This window comes from Gymnoscopelus braueri (assembly GCF_963280865.1).
Source record: "Gymnoscopelus braueri genome assembly, chromosome: 21".
In the NCBI taxonomy this organism is placed as follows: Eukaryota; Metazoa; Chordata; class Actinopteri; order Myctophiformes; family Myctophidae; genus Gymnoscopelus; species Gymnoscopelus braueri.
In genome coordinates this window covers 15,260,549-15,283,221 of record NC_137623.1, presented here as the reverse complement: position 1 = coordinate 15,283,221, position 22,673 = coordinate 15,260,549, and positions in this window count along the sequence as shown.

The window sequence follows — 22,673 nt, the reverse complement described above, 5'->3', positions numbered from 1 at the left end:
TCTATCATACAGGGACAGTTCTGCTCCTTGATTTATGTGCACAGGTCTGAGAGAAGTGGGAACGGGGGGGGGGGGAGAGAAATCCCGTAGCTGGAATACAGTTAGTTGGGCGACTGCCGGCGGGCGGGGCCGCGCGGCACGGCGGTCCCTCCGCCGTCGCAGCTTGTGTCAGTTAATGTTCTTCACTTCCTCTAATCTTTTACCCAGATGTCTGCTCTGTGGCTAGCCTGGTAAAGCCCCTCCCTCCGGAAAATCTCCATTTCCATTTGATTTCAGGAAGGAGTCTGGCCTGAAGGCTTGTCTGGGCGTTTCTAGCCCGTTCACCAAATGGACGAGCCTATCAGCGTCGTCGCTCGTCGTTCTGTGATTGACCGCGAAAGTTGGCCAATCAGGTGGCGAGTTCGAGTGAGCCCGAATGGAACCGAGTGCAGCCTGAGTGCAGCCGACCAAAAAACGAACGGCAGCCATCTTTTTTGACCGCAGTGTTTTCTACTCTCTTTTAAACTTCAAAACGCTCTCAAACTTCTATTTTGAGGCACGGAATTTACTTTTAAGATATCGTTTGGATAGAATTTAGTTGTTTAACTTCATATATGTGGTCAATTAATCATGAAAGAGCAATTCAGAGAACCGGCAGGGGCGGGCAGTGACACGCATGTATCCGAATAAGGCAACCTATTTTGGGCATGGCCGTCTCAAAAGTCCCGTTGCGTCACATTAGTCTGGAGGTGGTAAAAATGCACTGGCTGAAGGGGAACACTGCTGATTGGCTGAAGGGGTTGTCAGTCAACGGTATTACTCCCGCCCAACTCCAGCCCACAGCCAAATTGCCGAATGCGCGATCATGCCAGACTCACTCCTGAAATAAATTACAAATGAGATTTCCGGAGGGAGGGTTTACCAGGCTACTCTGTGGCGGCCATGGCCGTTCGTTCACTCCCCCCCCCCGTTCCCTCCACGCAGGCAGTTGTGTAAGAAGGTTTTTTTTTTAAACACAATGTAGAAATATTCTGTTACAGGCAGTGGTGTAAAGTAACTAATTACATGTACTCAAGTACTGTACATACAGTTTTTAGGTACTTTTAAATTATTTCCAATTTTCAATACTTTTGCTTCTACTCCACTACATCTCAAATATTATACTTTTACTCCACTACAATTATTTGAAAACTTTAGTTACTAGTTAAATGGGGCATTATATATAGTGCTTTTATCCAAAGCGCTATATGAAAGGTCTACATTCATACATTGTCCTTGATGAAAAAGTACAAAAGTATTTAGTATCAAAATGTACTTCAAACACCAAAAGTCTAAGTTGAATGATTAAAAAAATAGCAGATCTACAGTACAAGCTCACTGGCACATTGTGAGCTTGTAGATCTGCTATTTTTGAATAGCCAAAGTATAAAATAGGTTTGTCTGTGGGTTTATTGAACCAAATAAAAGTATTAAAGGGATAGTTCACCCTATTGATTAGTCACCCCATGGAGACAATTTTTTTTGGTCACATTCCTAAAGCCAATAATTTGATGACCAGCGGATCGCTATGCAGCGGTTCCGGTAGGAGACACAAAGGAGGCTTTTTGTGTGTCCTATACCGGAACCACTGCCGGTCATCAAATTATGTCCATAAATGTCCATGAGGTGACTAATCGATAGGAAAAAAAGGTCATTTTGGGGGTGAAATATCCCTTTAACAAGGATCCATTGGAACACAGGTTTTCCATTTCCTGAACAATAACCGTTTGGAACGTTCGACAAGGCAGTGAACAGACATCCTCTTGATTTGTGTGCCTTTCTTGTGAATGGCCTTAGCTTCTGCCCTTTTGAAGCTCAGAATTAGTGATTACACCTTCGCTGCTGTTAATCTCTCCTAATTTGCTCTCTCCATAAGTGATCAATAAGCTGAAATGCCACGGGACGGCGAGACGCGGGGAGAGACTCGGCGCCGACGCGTCTCCGTGGCCTATCGGATGAACGCTCCCGGGGTTGTAAATAATCCATTAAGACCGGCAACGCATCTGTGTATCGTTTTTTTTATTTCTTTGGGCTATTCAAAAATAGCAGATCTACAAGCTCATAGCGCGGCACTCGGTGCCGCGCTATGAGCTTGTATATCTGCTACTTTTGAGGGGACAGTAAAAATATTTTTTTAACTCAAATATTTGCTTCTGGGGGGTCCCTGGAACAAAATATTTTGACATGGGGGGTCCGCGGATAAATACATAACATTTTGGGTGGTCCTTGACATGAAAAAGTTTGAGAACCACTGATATTATAGCAACGTGTGTTTAAAAAAAAAAAAAAAACTGTTAGGATTTAGAAGACATTTGCAGAATTCCCCCAAAGCAAATATTTGAGTAAAAAAATGTTCGCTTTAAAAATATATATAAATAAGATTTGCACGAATATATAAGTAGAAAATATATTTAAAAAAAATCTGATCTACAATCTCGTCGCACGGCACTCGGTGCCGCGCAACAAGCTTGTATATCTGCTATTTTTTTAATAGCCAAAGAAATCAAAATAATGACACACAGATGCGTTCCCGGTCTTAACGGGATAATCGACACGTCGGCGTGTGCCCTCTTCTCCACCTCGAGTGAAGATTTATGGAAATTCCAATTGTAACAAGCAGATGATTGCATCAACGTCGCCCCGCGCGGCATCCATCCGCCGGGCGCTGGTAATAATGACTAAGAATGAATGACGCAGCACGCTGTGGCCCCCGGGGGCGGACGCGAACGGAGATAAGAGCCTTACCCGGTGACAAGAGGACAAGAGGGTTTTCCGCTAATAGGGCCCGACGCAGATGGTGAGTGGCAATGTAAACGCCGTTAGCCGTTAGCGATGGGCGCTCGCTATATATATACGAGGGTGCTTCAGATCAATGTATCTGGAGATTATCACACTCGCACTGATTTGCAGTGGTGGGAAAAGTACTCAAATTGTTTGATTTAAGTGAAAGTATCAATACTGCAATGTAGAAATACTCTGTGAGTAAAAGTCCGGAATTTGAAATTTACCTGAGTGAAAATACAAAAGTATTGGTATCGAAATGTACTTAAAGTACAAAAGTAAAAGTACTCATTATGCAGTGAGTCCCATTTCACAAGTTTGTCACGTATACAAATAAAAAAGTATATAGGGATGAAGTGGTTAAAGGTGGGGTAAGTGATTTTCTTTGGTTAAAATAAGTGTTAAATAGCTCTATATTGTGATAGTACTCATTGCTATAGAGTGTTTGTTCAGTAAAAGGAGTCTTCCATGTCTCTCCAGCTCTTTATTAAACAGAAAATACATTTTCAGAGCTCTCTCCTGATTGGCTTAAACTGTGTCACCTACCTGAAAATGTACTATATTCTGTTTACTAAAGAGCTGGAGAGACCCCTGTGACCGAACAAACGCTCTGTAGCAATGATTACTATCAGAATATAGTACTTTAACCTTTTTAACAAAAAACTAATTTTAGCAAAAAATATCACTTACCCTACCTTTAATGTAGGTTTTGTAATAATAATCCAAATCTACACAGTAACTAGTAACTTAAGTTTTCAAATAATTGTGGTAAATTGTGGAGTAAAAGTACAATATTTGCCTCTGAGATGTAGTGCAGTAGAAGTAAAAGTACTGAAAACTGGAAATGCTCCAGTAAAGTAAAAATAACTCAAAATTGTAACTTAAGTACAGTACTTTAGAGTAATGTACTTAGTTATATGTGAACATCAGTGGAGGACAGTAATAAAGTACCTATCGTTGCCGTCGGGCAGAAACCTTGTATCTCCATAAAACTAGGATATGTTTTTTGTGTAAATGAAGGCCCTACTTCATCATACACAGAGCGCTGTGCAGAAGTAATGAAAATAGCTGATACATACAGTAATAATAATAGCAGAAAATATCAGATCTCAGATCATCACTTAAAAATGTTTTAAAAAAATAATAAAGGAGTGGTTTCTGGACATACGAGGTTTACACCTGACAGCTAAATATACTTAAAGGACGACTTCACCTATTTTCAACCTATCTTCATATAATTGGTCCTCACTAATACTCATGATAAAATGGTACCATTCTTTTCTACTTGGTCTGTGTCTCATAAGAGGGCTGTGGACAGTCCAGAAACCCGTCTACCAGTGACATCATCGTTAGGCATGATTTGTTTTTCCAACAAGATTTCACATTTTTTATTTAGATTTTTATTAACACGAGAACAATGGCTTCTTTCCAGGAATAGAAAGCCTGCGGTTTCTATTAGCTTGGATTCCCCATTGATGACGTCACTGGTAGATGGGACTCTGAACTGTCCACAGCCCTCCTCTGAGACACAGACCGAGTAGAACATTTTTGTACCATTTTATCATGAGTATTAGTGAGGACCAATTATATGAAGATAGGTTGAAAATCGGTGAAGTCGTCCTTTAAGTATAGAGTATCTATACTTTTCTTGAATATTTGCATTTTTGGATACTTCACCACTGGTGAAAATGCTCAAAAACAGCTCAGAGACCTAATTGTATACAGTATCTAATATAAAGTCGTGGTTGGCAGTGTTTGTCTGTCTCTGGCGTGGGCGCATGTAAGATTGTACATCCTGACTAGCCTACTTTCTGTTCTTTTTGGCAAGCGGCTCCCCCTGCATGATGGAGTAGATACATGATGCTTTTTGAAACTATGTATAGACACAATGTTGGGATAAACACAGGAACAGTGCAGTGTTTCTGTGTCTGTCTGTGTCTTTCAACCACAAGTGGTTGAAAGAAGCACTGCGTTACTACGCACATATCTGAACATGCACATGACGTGTTATATTACATTATGCCAAATTAATTCAACATCTGGACGGAAAAAATATAATTGGCTAGTCAGGAAATATCCTTTTGTGGAAACCCTGAGTGTAATAGTACGGTACGGAGCCCCGGAGAATACAGATACAAATTGCGCTTTAAAAGGATTCTGCAACGCTTGGGTGGCGCAGTGGTGAAGTACCCACCACCGCGGAGTCTGGGGGGTTCGAATCCACACGGGGCATCCATAGAGTCATGATATATCTAAAGGGCGGTTTGCCCCGACCCCAGCTATTCATTTCAAAGCGGCGTTTGAAGCACCCGAAAGTACCATATATTGGGTCAATTTTGGGTCCTGAGCAGGCGCACTAAGGTTTCTATACGGAGCCTCTAAAGGGACATTAGTATGTTTTAACGGTAGACGCACGCGCAGTAGCATTTTAAATGCGGAAGTGTCGCTATCCCAGATTTGACCACCGGGGCGAAGGCATCTTCACTGTTCTACCGCGGTTCTGGGGGCTTGTGGGCATCCGGCTTGTTTGGAGAGGGTGATATTTGTCTCTACACACACTCCTCCTACAGGCTGGGGTGGCACCTGTCAGCAGGGTGTGTTGTGCGGGTGGAGTATAGCACGGAGGCTCTATACGTCCTCTCGGTGGGGGCTCCTCACTGGCAGGTGAGCCAATAGGATATAACGGGGCAGGCCATAGCTGAGTGGTTAGTGAGCCCGCCTGGGGAGCCAGAGGCCCTGGGCGTCCCAGGTACGATTCCAGGCGAGGCCAGCAATGTGTCGACGTGTGTTGCTCCCCGAGCGGCACATATGGCTGCTCAGTGCTCCTGGTTGTTATAGAATGGGTAAAATGCAGAGGACACATTTCACGTATGTGCAAATAATACTGTGACAAATATTATATTTGTCACAGTAATATTATATATTATTATAGCAGTGGCAACACACAGAAATGTGTGTGGGGAGGAATTAAATGGCATAACTCAACTCTAACTTTTATTCATAGAACACATTTAGCATTACCAGGTCAACCATAGTGCTGTAACAGGTTGTAAAAAAAAACAAAACAAAGCAATGCAGTATAAACATACATTAGCATAAAACGCCAATGAAATAGAAACAAACAAAACATTAGCACCGGTAAAGGAAAACATAGGGTGCCAAGCTCATCTGTCGCCGCAGGCCAGGGGAAAATAAATTTGTCTTTAACCCATTAAGACCGCATCTGTGTCATTTTTTGATTTCTTTGGCTATTCAAAAATAGCAGATATACAAGCTCATCGCGCGGCACCGAGTGCCACGCGATGAGCTTGTAGATCTGCTATTTTTGAAAAAATCTTGAGCATTTGTGCAAATCTTTGAATATATATTTCTTAAAGCATTTTTTTTACTCAAATCTTTAATTTTTGAAAAAAAACTCATGTTGCTATAATATCAATATCAGTGGTTCTCAAACTTTTTTCATGTCAAGGACCCCCAAAATGATATGTATTTGCCCACGGACCCCCATCTCAAAATGTGTTGTTCCAGGGACCCCCCAGAAGCAAAGATTTGAGTCACAAATGTTTGCTTTAAAAACTATATATATATTCAAAGATTTGGACACATTTTCATGATTTTTCAAAAATATCAGATCTACAAGCTTGTAGCGCGGCACTCGGTGCCGCGCTACAAGCTTTTAGATCTGATATTTTTGAATAGCCCAAAGTATAAAATAATGGTTATAGCAAAAAAATCTAAAATGACACAGTATGCGTTCTCGGATTAAATGGATTAATAAAGATTTACAAATAACAATCGACTCGTTCCAGAGCCTGCAGGGACGGCCGCCGCGAAGGCTTGGTATATAACCTCTCTTTCTTTTTAGCCTGGTCTTCATGGCACGACTGAATAGAAAAAGAAAAAACCTGCCGTGCGGTGCCCACAGAGAAGAAAGAACACAATAGTACTTTAGCGATAGCAGCGTGCGAAGCCTGTGTCCTCACACGGTGTTCTCTGTTAGAACACGTTCCATCCAGAGAGGAGAGAGCACATTGTACCCTCCAGTGATTTGCAGGCACTTAAACCCATAAAGACCAAAATGTTCATGCATGAGCTCTTGGTTTCCCCTCTTCTCTCCTCCACCCCTCCCTTCCCTTTGCGCTTCCCTTTGCTCTATCAGTGTCGTTCTCTCTAACCTGGTTCCGGGGGACTTTTGTTGGGGCATCATCATTCAATTATCCCCGTCGCCTGTCGTTAAGGGAGGCCGCTGGTTTGTCCATATAAACAAGGAATACAGACGCTCCATTAGCAGGTGGGAAGGTGCACCTGCATTGCAAATTGTGGCTTAGCGAGTTCAAGTTTTGAAGTTGTAGATCTTGAATCCTGAAAAGTAACAGTTTTGCAGCAACGAAATAACACAGAAATATAGCCCTGATGGTGATTAACTACTTAAGCCCTAATATACTTAGGGCTTATACCAAGCTTGTGAGCTTGTAGATCTGCTATTTTCAGGGCGTGGCACGTACCAGCGCCCAACCAAGTATAAATTAAAGAGTTGAAAAGTTGAATAGAGAGATTAAATTATTGGAAGGTATATCTCATTGTACGTCTTTCTATCTTTCTTCTAAAGCTATCAAATCAAAGGAAATGTTTGGAGCCAGAAGCATGCGGTACAGACTGCTCCAGATAGGAAAACAAATAATATATATAAAATAATCACAGAGACCAATTCCACCTGGATTATGCTCTTCATACAGTAATTGTCACCCACAGATGTTGAAGTTCCATTTCAACACACGATACACCACAAAAGAAGAGAGAGGCGACGGTTTGTCAGACTTTTTTTGCATTCTAATCCTCTGCATCCTGCATCCTATACATTGTCGCTGTCGGAAGGAAACCTTGTTTGAATCCGTTACTTTTTAGGAAATTTAAAAATATATAATAATAATAATAATAATAATAATAATAATAATAACAACAATAACTGTGTTCCAATGGATCCAATGTAGATATAATTTAGTCACAAGTTCTAGTACTTTCTATTAGTTAAATATTTATAAAACCAACAGGTAAACACACACACACACCCACACACACACACATGCACACACCCACACGCACACACACACACACACACAAACACACACACACACACACACACACACACACACACACACACACACACACACACACACACACACACACACACACACACACACACACACACACACACACTCACACACACACACCCACCCACACACACACACACACACACACACGCACACACGCACATACGCACGCGCACACACACACGCACACACACAAACTTTTGTTTGACACTGTAAGCAGGGAAGTTGAAATATGGCGATACAAGGTATCTCTCCGACAGCAACGATATAGTATGTATATTATGTATGAACGATGTCATACTGAGGTTGATTCAGATTGATTATGCTCTTGCCAGCCAGAGGGACATCAGAGTCGTGCCATACATGAATAGAGGCATTCATTCTAGTTAGCCACATTTGCATAGAATGAAGTCAGTGCACAATTAGTGTGTGTGTGGGTAAGATAGATAATACCTTATCTAGCCTTCATTACAGCCAAATGGCTCATTTTAAAGTTCCCTTTTCTTTCTCTCGCTCTCTCCTTCTGTCTCACAGGAGGTGCCCGTTCCTTTTTGAATGTATAACTGGATCACACCGCTTGACCTGCAGCTGACATCACAAAGGGGGCCTGGAGCCAGCGACACACTTGTAATAAGTTGGTTTTACTAATTCAGTGCAGGTTTCCGACCTTTTCTGGATCAGGGCCCACTTGAAAATCGCAAAAGCGTCCGCGGGCCCACCCTTCTGGCGTTGGGGTGGGCCTTGTGGGCCTTGTGGGCCTTGTGGGCCTTGTGGGCCTTGTGCACTTTCAGAGCAAATTTATTTGAATGATCAATCTATTGATTGTGCTCCCGGCTTGGATCAGAGGAATTGTATAGCATACTTATTAGGCATCTAACGATTCACTCAACTCACGGTACGGTACGATTCAAATCACGATACTAGGTTCACAATATGATTTTTCACGATTTTTTGTACACAAAATTATTTTCCAGACAAAAAATGTTTTCTTCTCTTAAACAAATCCAGTATTTTCTTCTCTTTATTATTATATATTTTTTTACAATACTGTGTTTTCTCTTATCCTCTTTTCAATACAGTAGCAAATGACTTTTTATCAATTATTTTACAAAGATTCTGTATTTTCATTTCTTTTTTTTACTCGCCCTCTGCTTTTTGCATCGCGATTATGAAATCGATTTAAATTGTCACCAGTTTGAATCGATTCACGATAAATTGTTACATGCTTAATACTTAATATATATTAATCAGTAGGCTATCACAATGAAAACAAATTCTTCAAAGTTTTAAAGAAAACATAACTTGACATTTATTGTACATAATATTCTTTAAATATGAATGTTTTACTATCATTAAAATCGTAGTGTTTTGCCAATTATTTGGTGGCACACTTGTCACATCGTCACGGCAACTGACCTACGTGTTCACAACGTGTTGCGCATGCGGCGAGTCGTGAGCTTGTGGTTGTCTATCTGGGCCGCGCGACACGAGCCGCGCGATCGTACGACAAAGTATAAATCGTGCTTTATCACAGCTTGGTCTTTTCGCAAATCTTTGGTCCGAACTCTAGGCTTTAAAAGGAACTCTTGGATGCCACTTTATTCATGCTGTATAATCTCACAATTAATTGGTATCGAGTGCCAGAACAGAATCGACGTATTCCAGACCGGTCATGTCCTGGTTCCACTCTCCTTATTTCTATTCGACTCATTTTATTTGCCTTCCTGAAACTCATGTGGAAATTTAATACAGCTACATGTACTTTGTAATTTGTAACTTTTGAATACTTAAATATTTTCAAAAGCAACTACTCCAGTACCAGTGGTGGAAAGTAACTAAGTAGATTTACTTAAGTACTGTATTTAAGTTAAAAAAAATAGGTATTTGTACTTTACTTGAGTATTTCCAACTTCCAATACTTTTTACTTCTACTCCACTACATCTCAGAGGCAAATATTGTACTTTTACTCCACCGCAATTATTTGAACACTTTAGTTACTAACTTTGTAGATTGATTATTATTAAAAAACATACATTAACCAGTTCAGCCCTATATACATTTCGTCCACTTTTGGTACTTTAAGTACATTCTGATGCCTGCACGTTTGTACTTTTACTCAAGTACATTTTGAATTCCGGACTTTTACTCGTAACAGAGTATTTCTATATCGCAGTATTAATACTTTTATTTAAAGCAAAACATGTGAGTACTTTTACCGCCACTGTCCAGCGCTTTAACTCAAGTAAAACATTTGACTAAGCAACTTTCACTTGTAGTCGAGCAATATTTGACCAGGAGTATCTATTACTTCGACTCAAGTGCCGGGGGATGAGTACTTTTGTCCAACCACTGCCCGGGGCTATAGTGGAATCTGCAAACTGTGTACGCTACGCCGGCTCACATTGCCTGGCGGACGGTCCTGCATGCCAAACCAGGCGAGGATCAGGGCTCTCACCCCAGGAGGTAGGTAAACATGGTGGAGCTGACTGCCCCTCAAATCAATTCAAAGGGGCTTTATTGGCATGAGAAAACATAATACGTTTGCATTGCCAATAAAGCAGGAATTTGTACTTTACTCGAGTATTTCCAATTTCCAATACTTTTACTTCTACTCCACTACATCTCAGAGGCAAATGTTGTACTTTTACTCCTCTACAATTATATGAAAACTTTAGTTACTAGTAACGTTGCAGATATAAATGATTACATTATAAAACATACATTAACCACTTTAGCCCTATTTTCTACCTAGGCTATTGGAAAATAGCCGATCTACAAGCTCACAACGCGTCTCATCGTGACGCGTTGTGAGCTTGTAGATCTGCTATTTTCAAACATTTTAGTACTTTTACTTTTGGTACTTTAAGTACATTTTGATACCAATACTTTTGTACTTTCACTCAAGTAAATTGTGAATTCCGGACTTTTACTTGTAACAGAGTATGTCTACGTTGCAGTATTGATACTTTTACTTAAGTACAATATTACTCAAATTTTGAGTACTTTTTTCCACCACTGCTAAAATGTGGCGATGGCGTTCAGTGCTCCCTGGCGCTGGATGTGGTCTGTACGCCGAGCTGTGATGTGTCACAGCAACAATAAACTAAGCAGGGGGGGAGTGGGGGGGGGGGGGGATGAAAAGAGAAACAAAGTGCACATAAACAAGCAACAACAAATAAAAAGTAAGAGCGATACACAACGGGAATGGAAAACAAGCGCGCAATCAGGGGCGTCAGGGGCCCCGGCGTTAAGTGGGTCTCACTTCTGCTATATGAGGGCTGATGGGCCGGGAGACGGGGAGAGAGACATTTATTATGAAGAGGGTGGAGAGAGAGAGAGAGAGAGAGGGAGAGAGAGACACAGAGACAGAGAGAACCAAGGAACAATTAAGGGGAGAACGGGGTGCAGAGAAAGAGACAGAAAGAAAAAAACAAGGAGAGGGAGACATAGAAAGTGAACAGAGAGAGAGAGAGAGAGAGAGAGAGAGAGAGAGAGAGAGAGAGAGAGAGAGAGAGAGAGAGAGAGATAGGAGAAAGAGAGATATAGGAGAGCGGGGTGTGATGATAGGCCATTGGAGACGGGAGACAGCTTGCAGTTCTCTGTTTCTCCTCATCTTCATAATCATAAGGCACCCCCGGTGCTGCAGCTGTGCCAATAGTGGGGGGAGGGGGGGGGCTGGGGCCCATGTCGGCCGTTGTGTGGCGGTGGTGGGTGATTATATTACCCTGTAAAGCGTCTGTGCCGCCGCTTTCCAGGAGCCTGTCACATATAGAGGAGACGGGAGAGTGGAGGGAGTTTTGAAAATGGGAAGCAAGAGAATTACGGAAATTGGATCAAATTTAGAAAAATGGGCCCCGACTCAATTTTCGCTCCCCAGTCCCTACGCTCTCGCTGCGGGCCCCCCCCTCCCCCGACTGCTCAGCATTCAGCCCTGCTGGTAAACAACTTGATAGAGAGTGAGAGAGTGTGTGGGGAGGGGGGTATGAATTGCTGTGAACCCCCCTTCCCACTGTATCTTCACACGTGCGCATGCACACACAGGCACACGTGTGCACGCACACACACGCACACACGTACGCACAACATTGGTACGCACACACACACACACACACACACACACACACACACACACACACACACACATACTCAAGTACGCACGCACACCCGCACGCACGCACGCACGCACGCGCACACACACACACACGCACGCACGCACGCACGCACGCACGCACGCACGCACGCACGCACGCACGCACGCACGCACGCACGCACGCACGCACGCACAGAGTTACGACCCCTGCCTAGGGAAACCGAGGCGCAACATGAAAACGTGTGACCTCTCTCTCTCTCTCTCTAAAACTCCCAAAGAACCACCAGCAAGCAGGAAGTCAGCTATGAAATGTTGAATTTGTTCTTCAGAGTGGGTTTACTGTTAAAAAATAATAACCCCCAAATTATAACTGAACAAAAGCCACCTTAAAGGAGAATTCCGGACATTTTAAGTGTTATCTTTGATGTGTCGTTACTCACCTACCGACGTAAAAAGTGGCATTGTTTTTTTCCAGAGATTCCCCTGTCGTCATTTTTTCAACCCCCTCCGTTGTCATAATGGGAGCGCGTGGCTTAGGGAAATTCGTCTATTATAACCGATGCAAAGTTATTTTTTTCTCTACTACTACTCATTGTAGAGTCTCATGATAGTCAAACATGCGCTGAAAGTTCCTGAGAGGCTACCGGTAACGCCGAACGATTTAACACTGGTTGCTTGTTTCTCTACCTGGCAACACCAAGTTGCCAGGTTCTGGAAAAATAACTTTGCATCGGTTATAATAGACGAATTTCCCTAAGCCACGCGCTCCCATTATGACAACGGAGGGGGTTGAAAAAATGACGACAGGGGAATCTCTGGAAAAAAACAATGCCACTTTTTACGTCGGTAGGTGAGTAACGACACATCAAAGATAACACTTAAAATGTCCGGAATTCTCCTTTAACTTAACTAACCAAAAATAACGGAACCAAAAGACAGCAATTAACTCCTAACCACCAAAACGGGAGAAAAGGGGAACCAAATAAAACCCACCCCAACCGATACTAGGCTGTTTAATCATTCAGATAACTCCAGCAGTGGAATACACAAAAAAAAAAAAAACATGGTAGGCCTATGTCTGCTAGCTGGTATGGTATGTCCAGTTGGTGATGATTGTGTTCCTAGGATGAGCGGGGCTAGCTCCATTAAGAACCTCTCACTCCGCTATACAGCTCCGAGATCAAACCGGAAAACCCCCCTACTTCCGCTGCTAGTACTGCTCCCGGTTTGGCTGCAATGGGAAACATGGCCACAGGCTGACTAAACAAGCGATTTAAACGGGTAGTTTCGCTCCGGACCTAAAATATTATGCCCCGGACCAAACCTTAAACATCCGTGCGGTGTGGAATCTACCATTAGTTTTGGGATACAATGTTGACAAAAGGGTAAACAGTGGAGCCTTTGCGGCCGTTCCACCGATTCTGGGTGATATCCACATAGAACCTCATCTCGGAGCTGTATAGTGGAGTGAGAGGTTCTTAATGGAGCTAGAGCGGGGCCAGATGCGGCTTCTGATTGGCTGAAACGGGGGTTGGGAAGCGATTGGCTGTGTTAGCTTGCAGGTCTCAACGATGATTTACGATTCTGTCCCTATATATCGGGACGTTCGGCACGGCGACTCGTTCGCTCCGCGGTGCCTCTTGTGGCTCAAGTCTGCTTAAGACGGAACGCCTCCGTCAGGGCTGTGAAAGCAAGCGCTCCCACGCCCGCTCATCCTAGGGAAACAGTATTAGCGTCCAGTTGGAAGCAGAGAGAGAATCCAGCCTTTTATCCTCATCCACCAATCAGCTCCTGGTCACCAATCACCCACTCATCTCTTACACCTGGCACCACAGCACACTCAACAGGAGCACCTCGCACAAGGACACAGAAGGTTACACACAAGCCTATAGACCAATTATTTGTTTACTAACATTGAGACTGAACACACAGGTGATTGTTTCATGCAATCAATTCCCAACATAGGGTGCGTTCGGAAAAACAGCAATGAGCGCACTGGCCAATACAAACTAATAGGCGAGTGCGCTCCGGTGCGCAATTTCCGAACGCACCCTTGGTGCCGGACCTGCGTGCGCAATAGGTTTTTATCGCTTGCAACCAGTGTGACGTCGTCTGTTAAGGGGTCTATTCACAGCCTTATGACATTTCCCCTACGACCTCAGGATCATAATCCACGCAGGCACGCACACGCGCGCGCACACACACACACACACACACACACACACACACACACACACACACACACACACACACACACACACACAAAAATCAACATTTTACATGATAGCAATCTTATGAATGGCATTTGTACCTTTTTTACATTGTCAAAGCTATACTCCTGATACTATATTAACACATTTTGCTGGGCCGGACCCCCCGTGGAACCCCTTCAAGGACCCCTGGGGGTCCCCAGACCCCAATTTGAGAACCGTATCGAGTGCCAGGACAGAACTTTAGGATTATCAGTATTTTTCTAAATGATGAGCGAATGATTTGACGCTCACTAATTGGCTGTCACGAGCACTTTTTACTGTCAAACAATAACAATGTTCACAGGGCTTGTCTTGTTGACAGACATCGGAGGATGAAGCATTAAATTGCTTTTCCTTTGAGGACAAAAGACTTTCCTCTGGGATCGTGTTTCAAAAAATATGCGACCAATACATTTTAGAGAAAATGAATCTATAACATAATATTGTATGTGGGTGGAAAAAGGTACTCAAATGTTTTACTTAAGTAAAAGTATCAATACTGCAATGTAGAAGGACTCTGTTACAAGTAAAAGTCCGGAATTACAAAAGTACAAATTACAAAAGTACAAAAGTATTAGTATCCAAATGTACTTTAAGTACCAAAAATAAAAGTACTAGAATGTTTGAAAATAGCAGATCTACAAGCTGACAATGCGTCGCGATGCGTTGTCAGCTTGTAGATTGGCTATTTTCAAATAGCCGATGTATAAAATAGGGCTAAGTGTTTAATGTATGTTTTATAATGTAATAGTTTATATCTGCAAAGTAACTAGTAACTAAAGTTTTCAAATAATTGTAGTGGAGTAAAAGTACAATATTTGCCTATGAGATGTAGTGGAGTAGAAGTAAAAGTATAGACAATTGGAAATACTCCGGTAAAGTAAAAGAACCTCAAAATTGTACTTAAGTACAGTACTTGAGTAAATGTACTTCATATCTAGAATTCGGGCCATTTTGCGGCCCTCACACCTATGGATAGCTCTCTGTGGATAGCTTTAAAGCACAGCTCAAGACCTATTTCTTCACTCTTGCTTTTAGTTGATTTTTAAATCTCTGTGTTGTTATTCATGTCCTCATTGTTTTTGCCTGATTCACTGCCTTTCTTGCACTTATTTTAATGTTGTTTTATGCTTTTGCTTTTCTTTTTTGCTTTATTGTCAAATTAGTTGTAGGCCTACTTTTTTTGTAATTGCATTCTTGCTCTGTAAAGCACTTTGAGCTGCATTTCATGTCATGAAAGGTGCTATACAAATAAAGTGTATTATTATGTGTTTGAGCCGCTTTGTGGCCTCAACCCAAACTCCATAATATGGTAGTGTTTGTTCTAAAGCTCCATATATGGAGCTGACTGATTTGTTTGCATGCTGATGCCATGGCGACACATTGACGTTAGACAACACACTCCATATATGGGCGTAGCTGCATTTTGATTGATTGATTGAAATTTTTATTAGGCAAAAGAATGTAAAACAACACAGTTACATTTATAATGCTTTTGTCTAAAAGGTCCGGCCAAAAAAGTCCTTGCGGACTTGTTTCCGTTGGGGTCCTTGAGTTAATTTCATAGACATATATAGTAGCAACCAAACAGTTCAAAAATCAACATGAAAATACAGATAATACAGAAAAAGTACCACTATGTACAAAAAAAGCATTTAAAAATATATGTACAAAAAGAAAGGGGGGGGGGAAGCATGGAAAAATAAAAAATTATATACAAAAAAAGCATGAGGAAATACAAAATATGTACAAAAAGAGGAGGGGGGGGGGGTCGTCTGTCTACAGGGAAACTGGTACTAGCTCCTCTTTCGGCCTCCAGAAAGATGGGTTTTTAGGGCTGTTTTGAATGAGCCCAGCGAACTGCATTTTTTGAGGGATGGGGTTAGACTATTCCATTCCTTGGTGGCTGTGCTATAGAAGGAGAATTTGCCCATGTTTGTTTTATGGGTGGGTGGTACCAGATTGTTGTTTACGCTCCCTCTAGTTTCGTGGCTGTGGGTGTCACTAACTTTTTCGAGGTATTTATACAGATATGCGGGTATAGGGGGCATATCGGGCAAATCTGCATTTACAATTTTGAAGACCAGACCCATTTTTAGTTGTTTAACCCTGTCTTCCACCCTGAGCCAGCCTAGGCTGGCAAAGTGAATGGGAGAGAGGTGGGTCATGGGCCCCAGTCCGAGAAGTAGTCGGATCAGTTTGTTTTGGGAGGTTTGAAGCTTAGTCTGCAGTGACACTGAGGTGTTGGAGTACCAAGAGGAGCTAGCATAGTCAAAAAGGGGCTGAATCAGGGCCCCTGAGAGGGTCCTGAGGGCCTGAGGGTTGACAAAAGAGGAAACTCTGCCTATAAATCTGGTTCTCTGGTTTACTCCTTTGACCACCTTTGTTGCCATGCTTTCACCTGACAGGTATTTGTCCAGAATACATCCCAAATAGGTAATCTCTTCTTTGCTAGTGATGATTGTGTCATCGACTTTGACCTTGAAGTCATTTACCTTCATTTTACTGAGGGAATGTTTGGTCCCAAATAGGATGGATTCAGTTTTCCCAAGGTGTAGAGACAGTTTGTTATCGGTAAGCCAGGTACGGATTTTTGAGAGTTCAGAGCTGAGAGCTTCCTCAACTTGCAACTTGTCCTCACCCGAGATCAGGAGTGCCGAGTCATCAGCGAACAGGAACAGTTTGCAGTTACAGGCAGCATTCATGTCGTTAATGTATAGAAGGAACAGTAACGGCCCTAGAATGCTGCCTTGAGGAACCCCGCAGCTCACCGGGAGGGATGAGGACATGGTTCCGTTGATGTCAAGCATTGGGAACTCCTTATATGGTTATGGCTGAGTGATAGTGACATGAGCGTGACGACGTGGTCGTGGTTTGTCCGCCGGCCGTTGTGAGCTTGTAGATCAGCTATTTTCACTATTATCGAAATTCTTCTTCTTTAATTTCAATACAGCAATGCCCTGAAATAAAGCAAAGAAATCTGTATCTGTATGCGACTATACTGGCATGTGGTGTAAAGTAACTAAGTACATGTACTCAAGTACTGTACTTATACAATTTTGAGGTACTTTTACTTTACTGGAGTATTTCCAATTGTCTATACTTTTACTTCTACTCCACTACATCTCAGAGGCAAATATTGTACTTTTCCTCCACTACAATTATTTGAAAACTTTAGTTACTATACTTACGTTATAAAACATTCATTAACGACTTTAGCCCTATTTTAAACCTAGTCTATTTGAAAATAGCAGATCTACAAGCTCACAACGCGTTGCATCGAAACGCGTTGTGAACTTGTAGATCTGCTATTTTCAAACATTTTAATACTTTTAGTTTTGGTACTTTAAGTACATGTTGATACCAATACTTTTGTACTTTTACTCAGGTGAATTTTTCATTCCAGACTTTTACTTGTAACAGAGTAATTGCAGTATTGATACTTTTACTTAAGTAAAAAACATTTTAGTACTTTTTCCACCACTGCGTACTGGGGGTGTTGAGTACTTTGTCCACCACTTCCAGGCTCCTTCCACAACAAAGCCACAGGATGGCGGGTAGAAGTCAGCTTCCCTCTGTAAGGACAACTGAAAATAATTGATGGCTCCAATTCAACGGCAAATTGAAAACAGGGTCGAGGCGGTTTGCCTGGACGGCGGCTCATTGATTGGCCGATGCCGAAGTAGCCCTGAAGTGCTGAGGCAAAAAAAGGAAAAGAAAGAAAAAAGAAGAACACGTAAAAAAATCCCCCGCCTGGTCCTATACGGGGATCACATATCGTCACTGTCAGTTAGAAACCTTGTAAGTCCAAAACTGTTTCTTTGTATTATTGTAAAAACTATACTAGGCCAGGGTTGGGTAACTTTGATGATGGAGAGGGCCACTATATTTCCACACTCACTCCAGAGGGGCCACATTGCATAATACTGTCGGGCAGACACCTCTTATCTCCTTATTTTAACTTTTTTCGTAAATGAATGCCTTACTCTCGACATTCTATGTCACACAAAAGAATAGCAAAAATAGCCGATCTAGAAGCTCAAAACGAGTCGCAGTGGGACGCATTTTGAGCTTGTAGATCTGCTATTTTTGCTATTTTTTATTGGAATCCTCAATAATGTTTTACTATTTTCTAATTGGAATCCTGAAAAGTATCATTTTTATTTAATTTCAAATGCATTTAGTTATACTTATGTTAACTTTATGAAGTTCAATACAAATGCATTGGACATAAAAAAGACAATCGAATTTAATAGTCATTAAGCTACTAATAAAGACTGAAGTAATTAAAGCGGGTCATGTTTGGAATTGTAACAGCTGAAATCAATAATATATCAGTACTCCGATATTAACCTGTGGGCCGCATTAAGTGAAGGTGGGGCCCGCATAATGGCCCCCGGGCCGCCAGTTGCCCATGTATGCTGTAGGCTATAAATAGTGAATATACATGTAGCCGATCTACAAGCTCACAACGCCTCGCGGTGCGAGGCGTTGTGAGCTTGTAGATCTGCTGTTTTCACTACTTTTGTGCCACACTCTTGTATCACACATAAACGTGTGGGGAGGGTTAATTGGCATAACGGCTAAATTGGGAGCCAAAAAGCAGCAATTGGCTTCTCTAAAAAGAAGGGGGAAAAACATAATAAATAGTGCTTTTGGTCACATGGGGCTCTGAAATGGCAGTATAGGTATATATTCCCTTCTCTGCGGGGATTTTTCAGCATGCAGCAGTTTGTGGCAGACTTTCAAGCGAGCGAGAACCAGTGCCACATCATTAGTTATTCGGCACAGTGTCAAAGCACATAAAATTCACATTCGCTGTACCATGATCCATGAATGTTTGTGAAATTTCAGTGAATACATTTGCATAATATCACGTTGACATTCTTCCTACAGCTGTTGTGTGGGGGCAAAGTGATGGATTGCTCAAACTCAAATGCGGGCGCGTATACTGTATAGCGAGAGCGACGCGTTTCAGATAGAGTGTCACGTACGGTCACAGCGCATTTCCACCGGTTTCCCTTGTTCCCCCAAGTTTTGAGTTTAAAGAATCTTTACTGAAAGGGAGCGTCAGAGGGAGTTTACAGGATCCTCACTGAAAGGCATAGCGTCAGAGGCAGGTCAGACAGCACCAGAGTGTTTTCCGATAGCTTGAGTGACAATCCCCCAAGTCACTGCTGCTGCATGTCGCTGGGCTTGACGTTTTTGACACCTGCTTTGTATTGCCTTCTAAAATGGGAGGATTTCAGTCAACGGCGCACACACACACACACAGGCACATACTACTGTACTCTCACACACGCACGCGCGCATAGACGCAATGGTGGAAAAAGTACTCAAATGTTTTACTTAAGTAAAGGTATCAATACTGCAATGTAGAAGTAGGCCTACTCTGTTAAGTAGGCCTACTCCGGAAGTAAAAGTCCGGAATTCAAAATTTACTTGAGTAAAAGTACAAAGGTATTGGTATCAAAATGTACTTAAAGTACCAAAAGTAAAAGTACTAAAATGTTTGAAAATAGCAGATCTACAATGCGACGCGTTGTGAGCTTGTAGATCAGCTATTTTCAAAGGTGTAAAATAGGGCTAAAGTGGTTAGTGTATGTTTTATAATATAATAGTTTATATCTGAAAAGTAACAAGTAACTAAAGTATTCAAATAATTGTAGTGGAGTAAAAGTACAATATTTGCCTCTGAGATGTAGTGGAGTAGAAGTGAAAGTTCTGAAAATTGGAAATACTCCAGTAAAGTAAAAATACCTCAAAATGTTTTAAGTACAGTACTTGAGTACATGTACTTAGTTACTTTACACCACTGCTCACACACACACACACACACACGCGCACAGCCTCATGCTTGCCGTCAGACAGCGAGTGAAAGAAAATGTCAAGCTAGAGGGGTCAGTGTGTGAAACATGACAGTGAATGCTGTCTCCTCAGCGTGTGGAATATGTCTGTGCGTTATGGTTTTAATAAATGGGTTCTCTGACCCTCCAGAAATGTTTGCATATTCACGGGCCAGATGACATTTTATCTTCCTGCCGGTTTGCCTAGGCACAAATGACATTTGATGGCATTACTGTTCTCTGTTTAAATGTTTCCGTTTCAAACGCGCGGGGCTAAATCACCGACCCTGCATGCGCGCTGTGCATTGACAATGACGGCTTACTCCTACCAGAGAGAGGGGGAGAACACAAGGTTTTTTGTTTTTAATCATTTAAACACGTGACGATATAGAGATTGTTTTTGTTTTTACTCTCTGCCAACTCTGCATCCTCAAGGAGACTCCTTTTATTTGACCGTTTCTCCTTGACGACTCTTTTTCCTCCATTCCCCCTTTTTTTCTCCTTTTTTGGGGGATTTCACCTTTTTTGTGTGGCAACCCATGTGTCAAAGGCTCATAAGACCGCCCCTCACACACCCCACTGATATTTAGCCACGGCCATTAATGTTCATTTGCGTAGTTCCTTGGCTTTTTGATATGCAAATCGTCATGGCAGTATTTGATTGTTTTTTTTTTTGTGGTGTGAGTGGTCTCTCTCTCTCTCTCTCTCTCTCTCTCTCTCTCTCTCTCTCTCTCTCTCTCTCTCTCTCTCTCTCTCTCTCTCTCTCTCTCTCGCCATGCCACTTTGATTCGGGCACACATACCCCAAAGAAAACTGAGTGGGAATATATCTGTTCCAGATATGTGGTGCATAAAAACTAAAATGCTAGGGGCACGGTGGCGCAGTCGGTAGCGCTGTCGCCTCACAGCTAGGTCCTGGGTTCAATTCCCGCCGGGGACGCTGTGGGCACTGAGGGGGGGCGTGTCTTCTCCTCCGCGTCATCAGCGCCCATACCCTAGGTTGGCGAAAGGGCCTAGTCTGTGTGGAGTCTGCATGTTCTCCCCGTGTCTCCTAGGGTAGTTAATACCCTCACAAAAACATGTAGTAATCCTGGTCGTTATACCACCTCCCCCATGACAGCCTGATGGGGAAGGGAACTGGTTGGAATAATGTGTTCCTTCCACGCGCTATGTCCAACCGAGGAAACTCCCCCCTGTCGGGTGACAAGAAAAGGAGGCATGAGCTCGGCTCTGGGCTCCCTAGGCTGGCGGGGGGAGTGTAGCGCCCAGGATCACTTAAATAGTTAGCACCGGGTGAAAAAAGGGTTACAAAATCGTGGGATAAAAAAGAATTGTAAAAAGAAAAAAATGCTGCTTCCCCACATTTATTTTTGGTTGTAGGAACAGAAAGCAGACCTTTCCCAGTTGACTTGAGAAGTCTGGACGGTTCATGATATCGTCATGAACCGGCCTGCCCGGTGCAGCCTACCCGGACGCTTCGCCCTTTTTGGCCCGGCAATAGTATTTTGAAATCAATTATTTGACACACAGGGAGCCAGTGTAAGCAATGGTGTGTTCTACCGTATTACGCTATATACGTAGTATAGCGTCCCAGACAATTTGAAAAAAGAAATCGTATACCGTCTACTAGCCATTTCATTCGGTGACTGCACGTGCATGTCGTGCGTGTGCAGGGAACCCTCCGAAAAAACCCGGAACACACCACTGAGTGTAAGGATTTAAGAACACTCTTGGTATCAGTAAGGAGTGGAGCAGCAGCGTTCTGAATCAACTGCAGTCGTCTGATTGATTTTTTAGGGAGACCTGTAAAGACACCGTTACTTAACTAAGCTTCAGACCTCCCAAAACAAACTGATTAGGCTACTTCTCGGCCTAAAGTCCATGACCCACCTGATTCCAACACAATTTGCTAGTCTGGGATGGATCACGATAGTTACAAATGTAAGCTTTTTAAGACAACAACAATCTGGTACCACCCATCTATTGAACAAACATGGGACAATTCTCTTTCTACTACCAAAATGTGGAATGCCCTGACAATATCCCTTAAAAATGTGGATCATTGGCCTCCTTCAAAACAGTCCTAAAAATCCATCTTTCAGGAATCCACAAGGGGAGGTAAACTCACTTTATCCCATAGAAAGGAGATGGCATACACTGCTGACATGTTTTATTTTTTCTATGCGCCTGTTTTGAGGACCCTGTATCTCTTCCCTGATGACAACAGGGTGAACAAGCTGTTATGGGGGTGGATGGGTGGGTTCTTTGAAGACCCTCAGGGATTTCCTGAGGCAGTGCAGGGATCTCCTCCAAACTGGGCAGTTCACATCCAGTAATCCGTTCAGCTGTGAGTACAGCCCTCCCCAACGCATTACAGCCCCTGTCTGCATTGTTGCCATGTCTGCTTATTATAAGCGACTTTGGGCTTGTTTTTCTGTAAAGTCGCTTCTAAATACAGGTGGATGCGGGGCTTGTTTCTAAAGTGTAGTTGCTTATTTGGGCTTGCTTCCAAAATGTTGTTTAAACCAGTGCTTCTCTAACATCTTCATGTGAAGGACCCCCAGATTAATATGTA